We start from the raw sequence: 20795 nt of genomic DNA on the forward strand, positions 1-20795 counted from the left end.
AACAATGACAGCAGAAGGGTGACAACTCGATCTGATCATAATCTGTCAATTGGTTTCTCTCTCAAACATTGTGTCTCGGTGCCTCGCTCGGTAGCCCCCTCGATATGTAGACTCCTCGCGCGCGCACAGCTGTAGTGACGATGACGCTGAACCCAGTGTGCCTTGTTTTTACCGGCCTCATGTGATAGTTTTCACCCCGTTTTCTGTTAATTAACAAGGCAACCTTTTCTTTGTTACTACTAGTGAATCTGAAATCATTCGGGGCAGACATAAAATATATCACTTCAACCCAATTATCACAGCAACTATTTTAAAAGAAATTAGCTAGCTGCCCGTGCGTTGCACGGAACATCAAGATGCATTTGTATGAGTAGTTTATCTTGTGAGAGAAAAGGTTGAACGAGGGAAGGCCTTATTTGCGAACGTGGAGAGACGTGTGGGTATATTTTTGCAAAATTGCCATAGTTTCTTTCCTATCCGTTAGATATAAATCCGACGGCCTATAGTGCAGGATGGCACGCACACCATCATCACCAACTCTGTTTTCTACTCCCTCCTTCCGAAAATACTTGTCATCAAAAATGGATAAAAAGAGATGTATCTAAAACTAAAATACGTCTAGATACATTTCCTTTTATCCATTTTGATGACAAGTATTTCTGGACGGAGGGAGTATTTGTCTTTTTAGAGATTTCAACAAGTGACTATGACCGGACCTTACCAACATACTCAAAAAAGTAGTCCATAATTTTGATGTTACCCTCTTTTCTTGGCGGTGCAGTGCCATCTGGATACCTCATAAATAAATCAAGGACAAATCTGACCCCTTCCTGAAAAGACATACGGAGCAAAATGAGTGAATCTACACTCTAAAATATGTCTACATACACATCCGTATGTGGTAGTCCATTTGAAATCTGAAAAAGACAAATATTTAGGAACGAATGGAGTATATATAAGAGTAGACATGGAGATATATCTCCAGCATGGTCTACAACAAAAATGTGCTGGGCTGGTTAGCGCTGGATGCTCGCAACGCGATGACATGAGTTCGAATTCTGTCTTTTAACTTTATATTTTTATATTATATATTACTCTACTTATTTAATATATACTTCTTTCGCTACTGTACTGACAGTGGAACCCACAGAGTACTTAGAATACAAGATTAAGGATGGACTTGTTTTTTTTTAACTTTCTGTACGAAGCTGTAGCCACCCTGCAAGTCACGTGTACACTGTACATGCAATTAACTTTTTATAGAGGGACAATCATACAGGCAATTAACTCAAATGGATTGGATGTCACTCTATTATTTCCAGCATAAAGAGCATCTCCAACGGCAGCCGGCAAATTTCCTCCCGCTTCCTTAAGCGGAGGACGATATCAAACGCCAGCGGCATACATTTTTACAACTCTAACCAACCAGATGAAATTCATGCAAACACGGACTGATTTCATATAAGCATGAAGGATTTCGTATAAAAAAGCCGGATCTTCATATAAACATGATGGATTTCATTACATTTACATGAACTAAGAGGTGCCAATCCAGCTCTCTTGTATAATTAATACTCCCTCCATCCGGAAATACTTGTCCTAGAAATGGATGTATCTAGACTTATTTTAGTTCTAAATGGCCGCCCGCGGATCCCTTTGTCTTCCTCATGTCCGTCAGACACTTGCGGGGTCGACGAAGGTCCTCGGAAGAGACGAAGCAGCAAAGAAACCACCTGAATCCGCGGTCGTCGCCTCGGCGGTGGCCTTCATGGGTCCCAAGTGGCGGCGGCCTCCCGTGTTCTACTTCTCCACGATGATGGCGGCGGACACGGAGAAGCTGGCCACCGACTCGTCGCTCTCCACGCACCCGGCTTCTGTCTCTGCCCGCATGGCGCTGCCGCAGGCACGGGAGGCGCGCCCACAGACACGGGAGGCGCGGCCACCGCAGACACTGGTGGCGCGGTACGACGCAGCAGCGACCGCGCCCGTACCGGCGTGCTAGCCGCCGTGCCAGAGTGGAGCAACTCGCCACTCCTCATCGAGCTGAACTGGAGCTGCGAGTTGCTGAACCACGCGCCTGCTTGGGGCGGCAACTGGCTCCGTCGGGCCAAGCGAGGTTGGTGAAGCACCGAGCGGCCTCGCCCGTATCCGGAGGGCTCGGCGGCCCACCCAGCCGGGTAATATGCCAGAGAACGGCTCATCGGAAGCCATTGGAAGAGTGGAGAAAATGGTGAAGGAGGAGATGGGGGAGCGGCGGAGGGGTGCGATTCTTGCCCGCTGTCTATCTAGCCTCGTGTAAATAGAGGGCGGACGGTAGGAGATTGGCCGGCGTCTGGCCTCGTTTAAACTGAGGGCGGACGGGAGGAGCTCGGCTGGTGTTGCATTTAATTCCGGTCCGCTCATGAACGGTTTGCATGCGGGTTTGACAGAGGGGTTTAATGGAAGCGCCGGGCGTGCAGTGGGCGGCGCAGTACTATTCGATTTGACAGCAGTAATGATCCGTCAAATCACAAAGGTCCTCGCCTCTCGTGAAACCGACCGAGCTAGACTGCCCCGCCCTCTAGCCTTTAAAAAATGTATATACTCCACTTTTGTACAGTAGTAGTATCGATGGATTGCGCCATGGAGCAAAACTTGAAATTAAAAAAAAGGTGGTACATATAGAGAGCGCTCGTCGCCAAATTATGCATATAGTACTATTAAAAAGGCTTGTCACAATAATGGTGTCCAGCACAAGTGCACAACCCACCCCTCAAGTAAAACTAAGCACCCTGGAATTGTTTGACAAAACTAAGCACCCTGAAATTCTTTGACAACTAAACTGCTGGCTATATGATGTTGGCCATATATATTGTACGTATATAATGTGAAGAAACGAGTGGTAGTACTATACCAACTAAAAGATGAAATGTAAGAAATATTAGTATGTACGTACTGAAGAGTTAAAGTAACAAGAAGAAACATAACATAGTTCTGCTGGGGGCTCAGCACAACACACCCCTCAAATTAAATTAAGCACACCTGAAATTAAACTTTGCAACTATTCCGGTAGACACTGCATTGGAACCACCATGAGCAACAACACTGCCACCTTACTCGGAGTCCTCGTCCACTTCGTCCTTGTCCCTCTTCCTCTTGGCCGATACTTCTTTGCTTGAACCGCACACTTGGTTGTTGCTCTTCATCCAACCCTTGTAGATATTGAAGCAAAGGTAGCCATCCATTGCAGCGTAGTGGATGTGGTCTATATCTAGTACATTCCGCTGCCATGCATGACGATGAAACGTGTATGGAGGTTTCTCCTGTTTACCGTACGAAGGATGAACCATGGCTCCTGCCAGGGTGAGCATTGAAGGCTGACGAGAGGACACCAGCCGATTCTTCTGGAGGTCGAAGGTGTTGCCTACAACGAGGCCTATCCGACGCAGGACTTCTTTGTCGTTACCAAAGTCTACAGTAACGAATTTGACTAGGTTGCTCTCGAGGAAGTCCTTAAAATCCTGGCACTCAACGTCGGCATGGCATATGTGGTAGACCAAGCATAAGTCATGCACGCAAACCTGGATCACGGCGGGCTTCTTCCTCTCTTCGTCCTTTAGATCCTTCTCTCGTCCCAGGACTGTGGTGTACTCAACATCTAGCCCAGCGACCCACTCATCATCTGAGTCTTCGAACATGCGTCTGAAGCGAGAAAGGCATCCTTTCACCGTCGCGAAAGAATGTGTGTAGATGACGTCGAACTCATCGCCGGTGATGGTTCTAACCTTGTACTCACCGCCGATCGGGGAGATTTGGGACGCCATGGATTTGGGAGGAGGGTTAGGATTAGTGGAACTGCCGTAATGTGAATGGACGGGACAACTAGGAGCGAACCACCGTAGTATTGAAGGACGTGCAGGGACGAGTAGGAGCGAACTGCCAGCGTGCAAACGGCAGGGTAGTGGCTTTCCATTCTCCCATGATACGGGCTTCTGAGAGCCCTTGGATCTGAGATCGAACGGTTGCATGGCGTGATTCTAGACCTATGGGTGAATATCCTATCTTGGAGGGTTATTCTGCAAATTTTCAGCAACTTAGCATGCGACCGTTTGATCTCAGATCCAAGGGCTGCCAGCAGCCCGTATCGTGGTCGCGCCTACCACGACCGCCGCGTCGCTCATGCGGTCGCGCCCTTGGAGATTTAACACGGTGCGTTAGGCTATGTGATGTTGGCATGTCATACATAGTCATCACTTAGTCACTCATACTACAACAAGGTTTTGGCTATAAGGTTGGCTATAAGTGTATTTTTTTACTTCTCTCTATCTCTTTCTTCGTACTCCCTCCATCCCATAATATAAGAACGTTTTTGACACTAGTGTAGTGCCAAAAACGTTCTTATATTATGGGACACAGGGAGTACTAGTATTTATTGCATTGCCAAGGAGTGACCTCTTCCAATGAAATGGTGTTGCTAAGTTTGCTTCATTTAATTAGCTATAGACTTAAAATTGTCTTTTCACCTAGGTACACGCACTTAGCACCGTTTCTTCCTTGGGTCACCAAAATAGTCTCTCTCTTCTTGATTAACTTGCCACATCAGACTTTATGCCTATGTGGCAAGCTTAAGCACCTGTAGGAGCAAGTAAGTACAATAGTGCGCTTTACATGGCATTTTTGCATATGTGGAGGAAAGAGAGGCAAGGAAAAAGTGGAGAAGTGGGTTCTCATGCCCTCTACTACATGGTGGAGCATTGGGAGAGGCACCTGTATGGAGGTGGTCAGGAATCGGGAGACTCACGCCGGTCGTAGCGCCGCAGTTAAAATGATAATGGCAAGTCAAATCACGGGGCCCCACCTGTCCAGCAGTAACTCGCTGTCAAATCACACAGCCCTACGTTTGCAGCAGCCTACTCCCTCGTCTTCTCGCGTCTCTGTCGAACCGACTAGGCGGAACTGCCCCGCCTACTGCGCAGGAAAAGCCCGCACAGTATACTCCCTCCGTCTAGGTGACCAAGGTGGAGAGGAAAACGAGAGAACTTAATGTTTAGTATTTACTAAGGTTGGTTGTAATGGTACTAGCCTTAGAAATTTTGATGAGGTGTCATAGAATTAAATGAAGAAAGAGAGAGAGTTGAGTACTATGTGTCATATATGGCAATAAATAAAGTACTACATGATACTAATATATGATACATGGCGCAGGAGTACTAAGTATTATTAATACAGTTTTGCTAGAACTCATCTAGATGAGATATAATTTGGTCTCATTCATCTTTTATAGACATTGGATGTGATGCTATATAAGATGCGTGTGTGCTGACGTGGGTTGTATTTGTTCTTGTGCAACGAACTGACCACTGCATGTCATGTTTGATAGTCTCAAGTCATTAAAAGCATACAAGCCCCACATCTCTTCTTGGTTGATTCCTCTATTTATGTCAAAAAATAAGAAACAACGTGAGAGTTAATGCACCATGCCTATGTGTTTACTATTTGGTTTTCGTAAGATGACTTAATACCCACCTAGACGGAGGGAGTATTCGATTTGACAGTGGGCGGCACAGTTCCCGATACGGCTTTAATGCAGACGAGGGAGGGAGTAGCGGTTCCCGATATGTTGAACGGCCAATGCATCCTCCTTCAATTAATGCATGAGGGAAGTAATGGGAGGAGGTCCGGGAAAAGAGGCTACACGATGTGAATGCAACACAGTTTGCCCTCCTTGCCCTCATATAAAGGCGCCCCTCCATTCCAATGCATCTACCACATCGTACGCACCTAAGCATTTGCCTAAGCACCTACACTAAGCGCAAAAGAGCTCACTCCAGACCCATGGCGGCGATGCGCGTGAGCGGCCAGCGGCTGCGCCAGATGGTCCACGACGCCGGCCTGCGGCATGGCGCCGAGGATCGTCTCCAGACGGTGTTGGAGACCGGCTGGTGGATGGCCGCCGTCGACGCCAACTATGACTCTCAGTTGGACCAGATGATCGTTGCCACCAGCAACAAGTTGACCGTCCTCAAGAAGCTCGCGGACGACATCGCCGTACTCCTCCAGCCCGCGCGCCCGGGCTCCTCATTGCCTGCCACCCTAATCGGCCTCCATGGCCGGAACCTCTTTCAAGCACTAGTGCCCCTGCGACTGCCCGCCGACGCCACGAAGAATGTCCACCTGGAGGTCGCGCTCGCCGCGAGGCGCCTCGCCCTGTAAGAATTCGTCGACCTACACATCCACGTGCACGAGCAAATCGTGTACATAGGTATCTACAAGGCCAGTGAGGACGCTACAACGTTGGCCTTCCTCAACCGGCTGGAAGCCTTGGATGCCTTTGCTGAGAAGCACCTCGACCTGGCCACAAAAGCCGCCGCTCCTTAGCCGCCGGTCGGTGGCCCGGCGCACTAATTTGAGGAGGAGGAGGTCGTACGTTCGTGGATCCATCTTTCTTCTTGCCTTCTGTAACCACCACTGCGATTGCATCATCGTGGCCTTAATTCTTATTGTGCTGTTGCATTATCGTTCTAGTCAATACCGACATGTGCGATCCCTTTGCTTAATTATATGCATCACTGTAACTAGTACTCCATCCGTCAATTTATAAGTTGTGCTTACCTTTTCCATCAACTTCGTGCAACGCGCGGGCATCTAGCTAGAAACACTAGAATATGTCTATATAATCCGTCTGTGATAGTCCATTTGAAATCTCAAAAAGACATATTTAGGTACGGAGGGAGTAATATATTAGGAGTATATCAAAAAAATAGTGATTTCTTTCAAGTTTGTGAACAAATACTACTATTCTACTACTTTGGATCCATCGCAACGCACGGGCACATTTCTGGTAAAAGGAAAAGGCCTGCCGCATTCGCGTCGCACAACCACATGCCCGGGAATCGGGAGTACAACACGGCCCGTCCGGCACGACACATAGCTTAGGGAAGGCGTGTTGCCTAGCATTTTCACTTTCATGTGGGACCGCCGTTGAGAAAACCGACACCCCGCCCACCGCCGGGTTGGAAAACAGAAACGAGGGGAAGATCTAGCTGTAGCACAGAAGCCAACAAATTTGGTGTCAGACGGGGCTCGTTGATAGAGTAGGAGCATTCCGTACTAGTACTACTCCTACTAGTACCAAGTTTGTACTCCATGGTTGAACTTAATTCATGACTAACTTTGCCAAAACTAAGCTTAGGCAAAGTTATTAGTTCTTCAAAATGAGAGCCACAAGTTGGCAAGCCTAAGGGAATCTTGCCACATTTTTTGTGTGTATCTCATGTGGGGCCTTAGTGTGGCTTGCCTAAGGTGTGGCTTGAACCAAACACTCACCTAAGTTAATCAAACTTGCCTAACCTTACATTCCACCAGATTTTGCCACATGTTAGAATCCAGAAAGCTCCACATGTAGAAGCATAATGCACAAACCACCAGAATCTCAGGCGTGCAATGCACGTGTACCTTACTAGTACTAGTTGGTAGTAGTAAGAAACAAATTCCAGTTTTGGCACGAGCTCGTACTGCGGGAGCACCACAAGGCCTGCCGCAGGAGTTACATTTCCCTCTCGGGGCCCACGGGACCGAACTTCAGTGGCTTAGTGCCCGGCCTATGAGTCAATGACATGCGGACCTTAAATGCGGCTGGCCCACATGTCATTCTCATGGTGGTGGCGTGGTTCGCGACTCACTCGTTCGAGATGAACCGGCCGGTGGTGGCATGGCCGTGGCGAGGGTGCCACAGCTGGGCGTCGAGGCGTTACGAGGCGTAGATGGCCACACCGGCGGGTACTACCTGTAGTACATAAGTACTCCAGCTGAGGATTGATGACCGGGACAAAATGTGTCACAGCCGCTGGATGAAAATTCGATGGGGCAGGAGTACGGATCGGAGCACACAGCAGAGCAGGCAAACCGCGTCCAATCGTGTGTGTCTATGGTAGAAAGTTGATGGTCGCCGCAGTTCAGCTGGCCCGCATGTCATGCACACAAAGGCAGAGGAGCGGTGGGGCCGAGAGGGATGAGGGGCACGTCGGGGGGATGAGGATCCCCTGACGCGAACAATCCTACCATTCTGTCACTGACATGTGGGACCCATAAGCGTGGGTCCCACCTGTCAGCGAAGGAAAGGCAGGGCAAGGCAGTGATAGCCACGTCAGAGGATCCATGTCCACGTCGGGGGACGTCGTGCCGTGGGTTGGAGCGACGTCGTGGGAATCGCGTGTGGGTGTGGCAGTGGTAGAAACAAGAAACGTGATGGTCGCCGTGGTTCAACTTCCATGGACAAGCTGTCATGTCTGCTGACACATGTATATCAAAACTAGAGTGTTTATATTTCAAGCACGTGAACAAGTATTATTCTACTACTTTGGATCCATTGCAATGCACGGGCCAGCACATTGGTAGTAGTAGTGTCCATCTCTATCTCTAGAGGCCTTCCCTCGCTCATCCTTTTCTCTCACAAGATAAACTACTCATACAAATGCATCTTGATGTTCCGTGGAACGCACGAGGATGTTTCCTTGGGGGTCTCTCCAGCGCGGCGTGGCCGTAGTTGCAAGTTGACGCCCCTTGAGATGCCGACGTTGAGGGGCACTCGGATTTCCTCCGATGATCAGGTAAGATGAGTTTGATCACGTAGTAAATGCATTCTAAAGACTACTTCCGTGTCCATTTCCTAATTCTCCCCCTGCCCACTGTTTCACAGGTTAGGCTCGGTGCGAGTGGAGATTGGCTTGCATATGTACGGGAGGGTACCAACATCAATTTGCACAACATTTACAATGGTGACACCGTTCCCAAAGAACCTTTGTCCAACATTGGGATCAGCCATGCAACGGGTCACCGCATGAATTGGTACGATGGAACCACGGTGAGATTGAATAAGATAGCATGAACCTTGCACATGGCGGTCAAAGGCGAACCATGCTGTCTGCGGACGATTTGTTGCCGTACGAGTAGGAAGACGCTGTGCTCCTTTCTAACCGCATCTTCGCAGTGACAAACCAGGGGACTTATTTTGTATGGGACACATCCTACGATATACTCCCTCTCTCCCAGTTTATTTGTTTTGAATCTTTTCGTTTTATAAGTTTCAAATTCAAATTTAGAGCTCCCCATCACATGTTGAGATTACAATGTCCATTAAATCGTTGCGTGCATGTATAGTAAAGAAACAGATCTTGATTTTGGCACGAGTTCGTGCTGCGGGAGCACCACAAGCCCTGGCGCAGGAGTTACATTTCCCTCTCAGGGCCGTCGGGACTGAGCTTCAGCGCCTTACTACACCTACCTTTGAGTCAATAACATGTGGACCCGATAGGTGACTGGTCCACATGTAATGCTCCCGTAGGCAGAGCGGCAGTGGGGCCAAGAGGGGTGAGCCGCAGGTCGGGGGACGTGTGGTTTCATGGGTTCGAGCGGCTCGTGGGAATCGCGGGTGGCTGTGGTAGAAACTTGATGCTCGCCGCATTTTAGGTGGCCCACATGTCATGCACACAAAGGCAGAGGGGCGGTGCGGCCGAGAGGGGTGAGGCGCACGTCGGGGGGCGTGGTGCCATGGGTTGGAGAGGCGTCGTGGGAATCACGAGATGAAACGTGATGGTCGCCGTAGTTGAACTTCCATGGACAAGTTGTCATGTCTACGGACACATGCACTGCATACCGATCACTGGAAGGAGTAGCAGAGAAAGCTATATATGCGGATAAATAGTTCCTTATAGTCAAGCGAACCCACGCTACTACTCTGTTCCAAAGGCATGCACACCATCGAAATAGTCCATCTATATCAATATACACCGAGAGGGAATAATTTTTTTTACAAGAGAGGAAATAGTTCATCCATCCATAATGCCCTCCTGCTGGTGCAGCCTCTTCTTCTTCTTCTTCTTCTTCTCATTCTCTGTGGGAGACGGCTTCGCAACAAGCTCTTTGGACCTTGCAGCTATCTCGAAACTCACACGGGCATCGAGGGCAGCATATTTTATCCGCTCATACGTCAAGGGATAATTCTCCCATCCAGACGACCTTAATGCCACCATCTCGTCACCCTTCTGAAGATTTGTACCGAGCACAAAATTTTCTACGTCGAATAGGGATGGTGTCTGTTTATCACAATCTTCTACAGGAATTTTGGTTCTGGTTTGTAGGTCAGCGATGCTTTTCAAATCAAGGTTGTACGACTCCAGCTTCTGTTTGTCCCCTTAGATGGCTGCCCCACAGAAGTATACGTCCTCCCCAGACAAGAAATCGTGAAGCTCAGCTGGTATGGAGGGCGAGTGTATGATGTGGTACACCAAAACATCATCTTCGAGGCACAACTGAAGGACGGCGGCGCGCTGGATCTTCCCAGGGGCACGCTCCGTGTACTCTGCGTCGAGACCGATGACCCTCGTCTCTACCTTTTCGAGGGAGTTGGATACATTGTTGATCCACTGCCGAACAACCCTTGGGTGGACGGTGACGGTGGCAACTATGTGCATCGAGCCTTCGACGAGGACATGTTGGACGCTAAAAACCTGCATCTCAATCTCTTTCGCCATTTGGAACCACTGGAACGGAGGGCTATGGTTTGGAGAATTAGGATTAGATGGCTAGTCTAACTGAAGTAGTAGATGATTATTTAAAGAGGTTAAAACAATGTGAATGCAGTGGGGTTTGGATGCAAATGAAGACAAAGGGGAGGTGAAGAAGCCGAGGAGAATCGGTTCCCGATAGAGAAGTAAATGGGATAAGTGGCGTGCAGAAGTTGATTAGACGGCTAGGTAGACTAAACGAAAAGGCTATGCGGGTAGACTGATGAGTCGTACCTGTTCGTGTACGTGCCCATCCTTCCTGATAGGTGGGACCTATGCAAACAGATAAAAAATGTGTCGTAGTTTTTTTTGAGCGCGTGAGTGGGAGACACAACATTCTCTGGTTAAGGACTACTCCCTCCGTTTAGGTGAGTATAAGTCACCTTATGAAAATCAGGTTTTCCCAAAACCTTTAGGCGTGGAGCATTAACTTCCTACTCGATCCCCTCCCAGCCTCGTTAGCCAGCGTTCTCTTCCTCTGCTGCCGCGTTCTACCTTTCTATTTTTCCAATTCTCAAGTGTGGAACGATCTGCATGCCGTCCTTGATGCACCAGAACGACCACTGCATGCATCGCGACAGGGCGTTGATTGGGCATGCACGAGAATTTGGTTCTGCTCACAATATGGATGATACCTGAACGATGAAGTGAACAGGCATGCTAGCACGGGAGACCTATTTCCGCTATACAATACTGGAGTACTCATGTTCCTACTAGTAGTAGTACAACTATGGTACACTTGATGGTCAAAATACTATTCATCCGGTCCTCACAGTGAAGTGACAACACCCTGCGCCTGACACTAGTCCAGGCGGCGTGTTCGGGTTACCAAAGTCAGCCTCACCCTGTGCACTGTGCAGTCTGTCACCGCCACTGTACAACACATTGGCGCCCCGCCTCGTCTCCCTCTCCGCTCCCATAGCACCACTCCATCTCCTTCTCCGTCTCCATCTCACTGTGCCCCCGTGTACCGTCGCCTCACTCGCCTCCCCCAGTACCACTATTCCCTCGCTAGCCGCTCCAGCACCGACATCCTTCTCCCCCGTAAATCAAGCCCCCTTCCAACCTCCACCATGGCCGAACGCGAACCGCGTAGCATCCATATGAGCCGCGATTGGAGCAATCTCCCCAGTGACATCCTCGACCTCTGTTGTTTGTGTATGGATATGTTGAGCGCCCTGCGGCTGGCTGCATGCTCGAGGGACATGCACACGGCCATCGTCGAAGCGAGGCCTAAGCTTTTCAAGACACCCTGCTTGCTGCTATCTGGTCTTGCGAGATTGGCTCACCATGATACGGAGCCGTGCATGATGCCCCTCGACTTCAATCCGATCTCCATTAGCCGAAACTTCTTTGCAGGTATGTAGTGGGTCGCCGTACATCATTTCCCTCGACATCGATCCGATCACCATCGCCCGAAACTTCTTGGCAGGTATGTACTGGGTCGGCATGAACTCCCACTGGATGGCTGCCTTCAGAGAAGACGGTAAAAAGTTGGTGCTCGTGAACTTTCAGACCTCCCATGAGATTATCCTTCCTCCGTTGGATTATATAGAGTATTACCATCGCGGTCCAAGTCATCTAGATTACTATGTCAGTTGGACGGACCTTGTTTTGCAGAAGATTGTAATCTGCCAAGTGCCCACACGACATGCGAATTATGCAGACTTCAAGCTAATTGCCTTGTTCGACCGCGGACTCGCCTATCTTTACGCCGGTGCCTTCTTTAGCTGGAGACAACTCGGCTCGCAGTGGATCATCATCAAAGCTGATACACACTTCTGTGATGCTATTGAACACAATGGCATCATCTACGCGATCGACAAAGCAGATGGCACCACGTATTGCTAGGACGGCGCGTGTAAGTTGTTTCCGTCTCATGTTAATGATGACGCCATGACACTGTTTGAACTTTTTGTGATGATTGGCATATCCCTGTTTGAGCAGAATTTGAGTAGAACTATGGCAATGTATTAGAGACGCCGTAAATCAGCTATATTTGGAATGAGTTAATTCATGCGATTGTGACCATGTCATTACAGCCAATTTGTACCCTGAATAATCAAACGGTTAGGAATATATGGATATTATCCTTATTTTACAGTAATCTATATACTACTACTAAATATGAGGTGTATCAATGGCCATGTTAGTTTCCTCATTTTCATGATGTAGAAACATGCACCACACTGTTGGTTTCATCTAACCATACATTAGGGAAGTAAATGTGCATATGGAGAACTCTATATTTGGAAGTAGTGAAATCCTACAATGCTTACCATGTGTACATGCCTATATTCGCCCTTCAGCAATCAATGGCTAGAATAATATCCTCACAAATTTTTTTCCCGCAGAACACGAGTATATAACAATGCATGGTCTGTTAGTTACCTTGAAGAATTTGTTTGTGAGGACAGAACATGATTACTCCCTCCATTCCCAAATATTTGTATTTCTAGAGATTGTAACAAGTGACTACATACGGAGCAAAATGAGTGAATCTACACTCTAAAATGTGTCTACGTACATCTGTATGTTGTGTCTATTTGAAATGCCTAGAAAGACAAATATTTGGGAACGAAGGGAGTACATAACATGCATGACATGGTAGTTTCCTGTGAAGAATCGATTGCGAGATAACATGAGTATAACCATGCATGTCACTTCTATATTTTCGAACCCAGTATACATTTCCCTGTATTTTCCTCCCAGTTCCAACAGGGACATATCAATGCTGTTTCTTGCATTATCCTACTCATACTCTGAACAATGCTGATCTTGCATTAACAATGCCTGTCCTTTTTGATATGATGTAGTGTCCCTACAATTACTGCCCTTTGTAATCACACCACCTTTGCCAAAAACAGGGAAGCACAACTGGTTCCTCGCTCGATCAGACGACGGCAAAAGACTGATGATCATTCGGACACATGAGCCGGAAAAGTTATATTGCAAAACCTCACTCTATACAAGCACCGTGTAATACGTGAGTATCCGGACAGTGGCAGTTACGTCTATGAGCAGGATACCAGCTTGTTGGGGCCTTTAGGATTTTTTAGTTGGAGGCGGGTAAACAGCCTTGGTTCACACTCTCTGTTTCTCGGACTCAATTATCCGATTAACCAGGAGATCACCGTTCGCAAGGACCTTGATGGCAGAGAGGCACTGTTTGCTATGGAAAACTGTGTCTACACGGCGAGCCCTAGGAGTTCGGGAGCAAACTCCCCTGATTGTCAATGATACAGCCTGCAGCCAAAAGAAGGTGAGAATGACAAAGGCATCCGGATTAACTTTGATCCTTGGATGTCTCAATTACGACAGGTAGTGATGTGGTTCAAGCCTTCAGGTTGATAGGTAATTGGGCTGTTGCATCGAAAGGGTGGAGTACTGGTGTCTCCGGATCACTAGTCGCTGAAGCAGGGCTGCAAATTATGATGGTGTTGGATCATCTCTTCGAATGACTTTGTTGTCTTTGCTGCTGGTTCTGGATGGGTAGTTCTTTCTTTTGTTATGCATATTCCTTGTCATTTGGTCATCCTCGTCTATGTCACTCTTACTATGTAATAGTTGCTTCTGTTTAGAATGTCATTCTCGTTTGGATCACGAGAGTCTGAGCGCTGCAGATGGGTGCGTTTTGGTGGTGTAGCAAGACTTCTTATAAACTATCATGTCTTGCAGTTTATGTCAGTAGTAGTCACTAGTCAGTGTTTGAATGTTGTATATATCGTTGTTTCGAACTGTTTATTGTCTCGAACTACTGGTGGGCTAAATGAGGGCATCACCATTCTCCAGTGTTCAGAGTATATCTCCTTTTTTCAAGTTATATAATTTGAGCTCAGTGTCTTTTCGATGATGTACACTTGTTTGGGCTAGTGAGGTGTCGTTGAATATGGGTCGAGTAGTAACGCAATGCCAAACAAGTCAATTATGACTCTCAGGCCGGGCTCTCAAAAGATCCTGAAAAAAAAGGCCGGGCTCTCCAAAAAGAAAGAATAAGGACTCTTAGGCCAACATGTGGGCGCCACCAGTGTTTTCGTCCGCTTGCGCGCCGAGAGCATATTGGCGCGTGCTCGAAATTCATGCTACCTTTTCATCCCCAGTCTCCCGCCCCTCCCCCACCTCTGGAATCTCGATTCCTACTCCAGTTCCCCCAAATCCCCCTCCTATACTCCCTGTACTCAAGCGCACTATCATGTCGCCGGTCAACGCGGATCTCCGAGCCGGAGACCCTGAGGTCCGTCCTGCCTTCGGTCGCTGTGTGCTGTCGCTCAGCAGTGGCATGGCGGCGCTTGACGACCAGTTTGCCGGCAAAGTGCTGATGGTAACCATCAACGGCGATCGGCCTCCCGTCTCGCCGGACGACCTTGTCAAAGCTCTTGGCATTGCGCACGGCATCCAAATAAGTGACTTGCTCGTCGAAGTCTGTCCGCCACCGGCTGATTTCTTTGTCAGGTTCCGGACAACTTTTGACTGCAGTCGTGTGTTCTAATCTTCCCGGCGTTTGTTCTGCGATGGCGTGCTCGTGAGCTTTGATCAGTGGCACCCAGCATGGGGCTCGGTGCCCTCTGAGCTTGAGTTTTTAACAAAGCTTACCTTCCACGGCATGCCTCGACGTGCTTGGAACAGCGAGTCCATGAACGAGCTTGTCAACGACCTTGGAGGTGAGCTCGTAAGTATGTTTGTTCCTCCAGACAGTTGGGCTCTGACGGTTATGGCATGGATGAAGAAGCCGTCCACCATACTGAAGGTGATTGGTGTTGAGATACCGGTGCAGGAACCGGGGTTGTACTATTTGTCGCCACCAAGGCCGCCGCGGACCACGTTAGGGATGTACCTGTATCGAGTGTTCGTGCATGTCGAAGAAGTGGTCAATCCATCAATCGAAGTCCTGCCGCCGCCGCTGGTGCCAGGGTCCGTCGACGACATCCATTACAGGAGTCAATGTCAGACATTCCCGGTGTTGCTCGGAACGATGGATGGCACAGGGCCTACTCCATCGCGCAGCGGAGGCCACTGCTTCTTCGGGAGAAGTGGCAGGGCTGGCTGCCTGGATGTGCTCTAATTTGAGGTAACAACTGAATCTTGTCAGATACTAGTTAAATCCGAGCTATGGGTGTGAAGCACTGATATGCCAGTACATTTGATTGTGACCTGTTCTAATTTTGTACCTGAACTTTTTTTAGAAAGGGCTGTACGTCAACTTAATGCGCTAGCAGAACTTATTGTGTTGTCTGTCTGTTTTCTTTGCACAACATTCAAGATATTTCCCCGTCATTGACAAAGACGATGAACCGTTATGTACGACTTTGTTGGTTTCAACATAGCCCTTCCCGTAGCGATCCACTGCTTCCATCCCGATTGTGCCGCCTGCGTGAAATTTTTGTATGCAAGTTCAGTGTGCTATGATGTTCTATATGATTGTGTCAACTATATAAGTTTTTACTGAGCATCAGCAATGCATATGGCTGAAAGATGTATTTACGAGCATCGACCGATGGGTCTCTCTCTCTATCTCTCTCTCTCTCACACACACACGCACACACACGCGCACACGCACAAGTGGGACCCGTTGAATTATTTATTTGCACGTGACATCTTTTAATTAGGTTCCACTGTAATCTAACTTTTTTCTTAAGTTATTAATTGAGCTCAGTGACTTCAAAAAGTTGTACAGAAGCCTTGTTTGGGCCTTTCCGGCATCGTTGAATGTGCGCTGAGTAACCATGTTAGGTTGTACTGTACTACACAGGCCTTTTTTTAACATCAGCAATGCAACTGGGCCGACAGTTGTACACAATATCCGGGTCAACTTGTTATTCTCCGCCCCGCTGGGCTGCAAACTTTCCTAGGAGGTATGCATTAGGCTTAACAAGAAAATAGACTTTAAGAAATAATAAATGGGATGTAATTTTAATAACTGGACAGTTACTATGCACCAAACACGTAATTAGTTTGAAAAATATATTATTTTTGGAATTTGAAAATTTTAATTTCATTACTTCTTGCGCGCGCAATATTTCGTTGGATTTTAATGTAACACAACTTTATTTTGAAATTATATTTAACCTGACTAGAAATTTTGGATAAAAATATTTCGGATCCCATCAAAATGTGGGAATTTTTTTTAATTCTGTTTTGAGCGGTTGTTTGAAATTATTAATCATTGTCCAAGCTAGAAGTTGGGCTGTACTTTTAACAAACTGTAAATGGGGTGTAGTAAATTCCATTAGAATTAAAAAATGGGCTGTACATTCTTACAAATCGCAAATGGGCTATATGTTCTCTGCCAAATCCGAGCTATGGGCCTACTAAGTTGACGCGTACCAAGGGCTTTGTCAACTTAGTCAATATAAACGATTCTAGCTGCAGTGATCGTACGATGTCCATCCAACGGCCGTAGTGCTTCTTCAACCTCTGGTCTTCTTGCTGCAGCCGCCCAAAGCAGCGCCGGTCGTGTCGCGTGCTCCTGCCTCCCGTGGCCGGCTGTGATGCCGCGGAGGCCTCACCGCCCCTTACTACACCCACTGCTGGCCAGGCCATCCCTCTACTCAGCCACACCCCCTGTTATTCTGCGGCGACGGCAGCCGAACCAGTGAACCCTCGTACTCCTCTCTGCGCGGGCTTCCACTGCTGCGTCTTCCCCGGCTCCGCGTCGTCCCCTTCCTAGGCCTCGCTGTCGTCTAGACCACCGCCCTGGTGCTCTCGGCGCGGCGTGGTCAACGTGGTCAACGACCGACTTCCATCGGAAGAGTACTGTACGTGGAGAGGCTGACAGCTGGGTCTAGGCGGCCGCAAGGAAGTGCCTCCTTATTACGCGCAAAATAATTATTCCTCCACCTGACAGCAGGGACCCATCGGACGGGCCACCTTATTTCGCGAAAAAACGTTTCCCCCTGACTGCTGGGACCCACCGGACGGGCCAGCGTATTTCGCGAAAAAAAACGTTCCCCCCGCTGTCAGCTCGGACCCACCGGAAGTGCCTCCTTATTACGCACAAAAAATGAATACTCCCCCTGCTAGCTGGGAGCCACCATGGTGGGAGGCTGACTTGTGGGCCTACTAAGTTGACTGGGACGGGGGCCTTTGTCAACTTTAGTCAATATGAACGATTCTAGCTCCAGTGACCGTACGATGTCCATCCAACGGCCGTAGTGCTTCTTCAACCTCTGGTCTTCTTGCTCCAGCCGCCCAAAGCAGCGCCGGTCGTGCCGCATGCTCCTGCCTCCTGTGGCCAGCTGTGCTGCCGCGGAGGCCTCACCGCCCCTACTATTCCCACCGCTGGCCAGGCCCTGCGGCGACGGCAGCCTCACACCGCAGCCGAACCAGTGAACCCTCGTACTCCTCTCCGCGCGGGCTTCCACTGCCGCATCTTCCCCGGCTCCCCGTTGTCCCCTTCCTAGGCCTCGCCATCGTCCACCGCCCTGGTGCTCTCGGTGCGGCGTGGTCAACGTGGTCAAGGAACGACTTCCATCGGACATGGACTGTACGTGGAGAGGCTGACAGCTGGGTCCACGGCCGCAGCAAGGAAGTGCCTCCTTATTACGCGGAAAATAATGATTCCTCCACCTGACAGCGGGGACCCACCGGACGGGCCACCGTATTTCGCGAAAAAAACGTTTCCCCCTTACTGCAGGGACCCACCAGCTACATCTTCGCAGGCAAGGAAGTGCGTCCGGGCAAAAAAATGATTTGCCCCCCTGACTGCTGGGACCCACCAGCTACATCTTCGCAGGCAAGGAAGTGCCTGACAGTCGGGACCCACCTGGTCGAAGCGTATGTAGCATTGTCATTCTGGTCGCGAACGTGTACGTACATACTGGTCGATGTAGAGGCGCGCACATGTCATACTAGAGGCGCGCACGTAGCATGTACATGTACGTACAGCGGCCAGTGTGCAAGACAGAAAATACGGCCACGTACGTACACATGGGCAGGGTCTCGAACGCCTACTCGCGCATACGTACGGCCAGGGCTCGTGTACATGGCTGGGTCGGAACGGAGAAACAGCGTCGTCATCGTGTTCATGGGGAGCCAACCGGCTGGGTCGGAACGGAATGCGTCGTCGTGTTCATCGGGAGGGCTTGGACGGAACAGCCGATGGAAACGAGGCCTGGCGTACCGCTGAACGAAGGAAACGGCCTTGTGTTCGACCGGCCACGTTTGAAACGCGATCTTGTTCATCGGGAGGGGTCTGGCGTACCGCAAAACGGAGGAAACGGACCTCCTACGGTCGAAATGGGAGTCCTGTTGATTGGGAGGGGTGTGGCGTACCGCAAAACGGAGGAAACGGATTTGTGTTGGAGCGCTACGGTCGAAACGGGGGTCCTGTTCATCGGGAGGGGTGTGGCGTACCGCAAAACGGGACTCCACGGGACACTGTTCATCTCCACCGTCGACCCCCTCCAGCCTCCACGGGCTACTGTTCATCCACCGTCGACCTCCTCCAGCCTCCACCTGCGACTGTTTATCCACGGGCTCCTGTTCATCCAGCCTCCACCACGCGCTACTCCACCAGCTACTGTTCAACCAGCCCTCTCCACGGGCTCCTGTTCAACCACCCCCCACGGGCTACTGTTCATCCAGCCCTCCACCGTCTACTGTTCATTCTGCCCTCCACGGGGTGGTCCTGTTCATCCTGCCCTCCACGGGGTCCTGTTCATCCAGCCCCAAACCGCTCGATCGATCGGGGTCCTGTTCTTCCAGAGGCAACACCACGGGGTCCTGTTCATCCACCTCCACCGGGAACTGTTCATCCAAACCCCCCAGCAACGCTCACTGTTCATCCAGAGGCAACATCGATCGGCTTCAGTTAGCAGCAGTATTGAAGGAATCGCTCGATCGGGTTCAGTTAACAGCCATCGATCGATCGCTCAGGTTCAGTAACGCGTAGCCTGCAGTGCAATCGTTCGGGTTCAGTTAGAGCCCAACGCCTCGCTCGGGTTCAGTTAGAGCCAACGCCTCGCACACACGCGCGTACGTGTACGAGAGAAACGCGCATCGCTCGGCCCCCGACCTCCCACCGTAATCGGGAACTCCCCGAAATTTTCCTCGCCCTCGCTTCTACCACGGTTTTTTCCGTCATGGACGGCCCAAAGAATGTCATGCAGCTGCGTCTCCGGCCCGCCCAGGACGAAAAGCCCATTTTCTGTCATGATTTTTTGTCATAGAAGTAGGAGCCCACCAGATCTATGATGATACCGGGTTTTGTCACAATTATTTTCATAGAAGTGTCATATGTATGACAGGAAAAAAATTCGTTCGGCCCAAAATGTCACGGATGTGTCTTTTTTTTGTAGTGCAAGGGCCATCCCCTTCGACCACGATGATGAACAAAAACCTCTCCATCAACTTAAAGACGGCGACCCATTGGGACTCATACTCCGAGTCCAGCTACGAGACCCCACATGAGAGCCTCTCTTTGGTCTCGGAGGAGAGCGATGATTTGCCACTTCCTACGGCATTCATCTTTGGAGGCGTTATGGTTGAGGAGGTTGAGCATGGGACTATCCCTTCAACCAAGGCGGCGATAGGAGTTGAGCATGGAGACATTTGCACCTACATCTCTCTGACACCCACATATGACGAGATGCCCCAATTGACATGTGAGGAGAGCCACCGCCCCATGAGTGAGATGAGTGACTCCACCATATATGACATTGAGTGCATTTCCTATGAGAGGATGAGTGTGTTCACCACTAGCCCCACACACGAGAGCATGCCACACATCCTATGTGAGGTTGAGAGCCATTTGAGTGACTCCACCAACCATATGAGTGAAAACATCCTAGCGGGAGTGAGTGAAACACAACACCTCACTACTAGGGAAAAGCCTAGCAGTAGCACGGGTCAAATGCTTAGCAGTAGCGCGGGTGGCCGCGCTACTGATTCGGCGCTACAGCTAACACTTATTAGTAGCGTGGTTTGACCCGCGCTACTGCTATGTAGGGATAGAAGCGGCATTCATCTCCAACACGCGCCGCTGCTAATAGCTGTAGTGCCCTAGTTCAAAGAGCGCTACTACTAAGACCTTGCTGCTGCTAAAGCCATACCCCGCGCTACTATTATTAGGTTCTGAATTTTTTCTGCTCCATATTTTGTGTTGCTGAATTTTTTTTAGGGCTTTATACAATAATCTCTAGCATATCATACACATACAAATGTAATCATAGCATATACATACAAATAGTCTCATCAAATCATGTCATCATCATAATAATCATCCAACACAAAGTGGTCTCTTGTCATCATCTC

The sequence above is a fragment of the Triticum aestivum genome, chromosome 6D (genome assembly GCF_018294505.1).
Source record: "Triticum aestivum cultivar Chinese Spring chromosome 6D, IWGSC CS RefSeq v2.1, whole genome shotgun sequence".
NCBI classification, from domain to species: Eukaryota; Viridiplantae; Streptophyta; class Magnoliopsida; order Poales; family Poaceae; genus Triticum; species Triticum aestivum.